The following is a 4,180-nucleotide window of genomic DNA, read 5'->3' on the forward strand; positions in this document are numbered from 1 at the left end:
CCCCTCCCCTCTCCCCCTCACCAGCGTCGTACCGGCCCCACAGCGCCGCCACCAACACCATGAAACTCCTCACCATTCTTGCCGCCGTAGTACGCCACACTACTTCGATCATACACATGCCCTCTATGTGTTCGACAAATGTCTAAGATTTTTCTTTAAAAAATTCTTTAGTAGGCAAAACAATGGATTCGTCAGGTTCGTCGGATGAGGAGTACAAAAACAAGGAGCTTGATGAATTCATTCAAAAACAGTTCCACCAATTTGTTCGATTCGAATGAGAAAGATGATGAGTTCTTGATGATGATCAACATCCATGAGGAAATGGAGAGGGAAGTGAAGAACATTCTGATCTAAAAAGGTTTGATCAAAGGGAGGACAGTTCTAAATCGGGACATGATCGTTGGCGCACACCTGCTCTAAATGACTACTTCCAACCCGGACTAACATTCCGTGATATGTTTTTCCGTCGACGCATCCATATGCGCAAACCCTTGTTCTTGCATGCGGCGGAGGGAGTGTAGCCACATGATCCTTACTTCGGTCTCGGGAAGGATGTTGCGGACAACTGTCATTCTCTACTTTGTAGAAATACATGGCTACTTTGAGGTCACACCAAACAGGCCACTACCATACTCGAAGAAGTGGCATCAAGGAACATGTGGATTTGACATGCTTTATTTGGCAATGCCAAGTTCTCACAACGACATCAATGTGCTCCAGCAATCTTGACTGTTCAGGAGACTTTGTGATGGGGATGCTCCATCGTGCAATTACACAATCAACGGGCACAACTACAACATGGGGTACTACCTTATCGATGGTATCTATCCTCAGTGAGCGGCATTTATGAAGACCATATCTAGTCCCCATGGCAACAAAGCAATGCCACTTTGCAACAATGCAAGAAGTAGATAGAAAAGGATGTGGAAAGGGCATTTCAGAGTGCTCCAAGATCATTGGGGTATTGTTTGTGGATCTGCAATGATATGGGGATCAGAGACTTCATAGCAGCTGATGACAATGTTGTGTCATTTTTCACAATATGGTTGTCGAGGACGAGGGTGAAGGGACATTCTGAACGCATCATTTTGAGAAGCCCGGAGTACAAGCCCGCCTCACGGAACAAGAAGCAGAGCATGTTATGAACTTTTTTAGATGCACCAGAATCTCCGAGGTCAAAGCATGCATGTGCAACTACTCAATTATCTCGTGGAGCATATGTGGACTCACAATGAAAGGGGGAGTTTAACATTTTAATTGTGCACTTGGAATCAATTTTATGTTTGAACTATGTATAGTTTTTTTGCATGAACAAATGTTATTTACGTGTGATATTCAAGTGTATGATTGACGTGCGTCGATTTGAGGTTTTAATATGAGTAGTGTCTTTGTCTAGCAATTTGAGGGAATGTCCGGTGCTATCTAGGGTCATATCCGGACACGTCCATGGACGTTTAGTGAAGGAATTTGCCCAATACGATTGTAGATGCTCTAACAATGGAAAATTTCCCTTAGTCTCAATTTGTAGCAATTCTATAGGACGGGCCTATAATTTTTTTCTCTTTACAGCCCTTTGATCTGTAGTAATGGATTCCTATCTTTCACATTTCAAAGGGGAAAAACATGATCTTAGACCTAATGGACAATTTCTATCCCATGAAACCAACGATATCTCTTTTCCAACATGAAGTGAGATACATGCCACCTTATTCTTATGATTTTTCTTTTCCTGTTATATTACTATCCTATGAACCAAAAAAGGCCTCAAAGGAATAACATGGAAACTTTAGAATCTCGCTTGGAATTTAGGTGCGATTTAGCGGGTGCTTTAGCACTAGGCATTGGTTGAGCATGCACTATACGCCTATATGCACTTAGACAAGGGACAATCACTGGATGGGGAAGGGGTGTAAAGTCATTGGCTGAAATTGGTTGTTCGGCTAGGGTTATTGCAGCAGCGAGCTCCTCTTCTTTGATTCCAGTGACGATAGGCATGTGGCAATCCTCATCCTCCTCGACAGTCGGCGAGTGAGGATCGATTCCTTCTCTCTTCTCCTTCTCATATTCTCCACTGTGATTCGCTTCCTCCTCTGTTACTCTGTCTTCACATATCCATCGGTCCTCTTCCCGTTTGCAAATGAGGAGTCTGGATGAAGGAGTTCATATCCGATCTAGGTGTCATACCTAGTGCATCGGGTCCAATGAAAATCTTTTGTGACAATACTGGTGCAATTGCCTTGGCGAAGGAATCCAGATTTCACAAGAGAACCAAGCACATCAAGAGACGCTTTAATTCCATCCGGGATTTAGTCCAGGTGGGAGACATAGAAATTTGCAAGATACATACGGATCTGAATGTTGCAGACCCGTTGACTAAGCCTCTTCCACGAGCAAAACATGATCAGCACCAAGGCTCCATGGGTGTTAGAATCATTACTGTGTAATCTAGATTATTAACTCTAGTGCAAGTGGGAGACTGAAGGAAATATGCCCTAGAGGCAATAATAAAATTATTATTTATTTCCTTTTTTCATGATAAATTTTTATTATTCATGCTAGAATTGTATTAACCGAAAACATAATACATGTGTGAATACATAGACAAACAGAGTGTCACTAGTATGCCTCTACTTGACTAGCTCGTTGATCAAAGATGATTAAGTTTCCTAACCATAGACATGAGTTGTCATTTTATTAACGGGATCACATCATTAGGAGAATGATGTGATTGACTTGACCCATTCCGTTAGCTTAGCACTTGATCGTTTAGTTTGTTGCTATTGCTTTCTTCATGACTTATACATGTTCCTATGACTATGAGATTATGCAACTCCTGTTTACCGGAGGAACACTTTGTGTGCCACCAAATGTCACAACGTAACTGGGTGATTATAAAGGTGCTCTACAGGTGTCTCCAAAGGTACTTGTTGGGTTGGCGTATTTCGAGATTAGGATTTGTCACTCCGATTGTCGGAGAGGTATCTCTGGGCCCACTCGGTAATGCACATCACTATAAGCCTCGCAAGCATTGTAAATAATGAGTTAGTTGCGGGATGATGTATTACGGGACGAGTAAAGAGACTTGCCGGTAACGAGATTGAACTAAGTATTGAGATACCGATGATCGAATCTCGGGCAAGTAACATACCGATGACAAAGGGAACAACGTATGTTGTTATGCGGTCTGACCGATAAAGATCTTCGTAGAATATGTAGGAGGCAATATGGGCATCCAGGTCCCGCTATTGGTTATTGACCAGAGAGGTGTCTCGGTCATGTCTACATAGTTCTCGAACCCGTAGGGTCCGCACGCTTAACGTTCGTTGACAATATTGTACTATATGAGTTATGTATGTTGGTGACCGAATGTTGTTCGGAGTCCGGGATGAGATCACGGACATGACGAGGAACTCTGGAATGGTCCAGAGATAAAGTTTGATATATGGGATAATAGTGTTTGGTCACCGGAAGGGTTCCGGAATTCACCGGAAGGGGTTCCGGATGTTTCCCAAAATTTTTGGGTACGAGAACACTTTATTTGGGCCAAAGGGGAAAGCCCACAAGGTTTTTGGAAAGCGCAAAAGAAGTTTTGCGGAGTCTAGGGGCCAGACGCCAGGGTCCCTGGCGTCTGGGTCCAGACGCCGGGAACCCTAGCGTCTGGCCCTGGAGTCCGAGAAGGACTCTTGCCTTTCGGGTGAAACCGACTTTGTGGATGCTTTTACTCCAAGTTTCGACCCCAAGGCTCAACATATAAATAGAGCGGTAGCGCTAGCACCAAGAAACATCAAGAAACACCAAGCCGTGTGCCGGCAACCCCGTCCCCTCTAGTTTATCCTCCTTCCTAGTTTTCGTAGTGCTTAGGCGAAGCCCTGCGGAGATTGTTCTTCACCAATGATACGTCTCCAACGTATCTATAATTTTTGATTGCTCCATGCTATATTATCTACTGTTTTGAATGTTTATGGGCTTTATTATACACTTTTATATCATTTTTGGGACTAACCTATTAACCCAGAGCCCAGTGCCAGTTTCTGTTTTTACCCTGTTTTAGGGTTTCGAAGAAAAGGAAAATCAAACGGAGCCCAATTGACCTGAAACTTCACGGAACTCATTTTTGGAAGGAAAGAAGCCTAGAAGACTTGGAGTGCATGACGGGGGGTCTGCGAGGAGGTCACGAGGC

This window comes from Triticum urartu, chromosome 1 (genome assembly GCF_003073215.2).
Source record: "Triticum urartu cultivar G1812 chromosome 1, Tu2.1, whole genome shotgun sequence".
NCBI classification, from domain to species: Eukaryota; Viridiplantae; Streptophyta; class Magnoliopsida; order Poales; family Poaceae; genus Triticum; species Triticum urartu.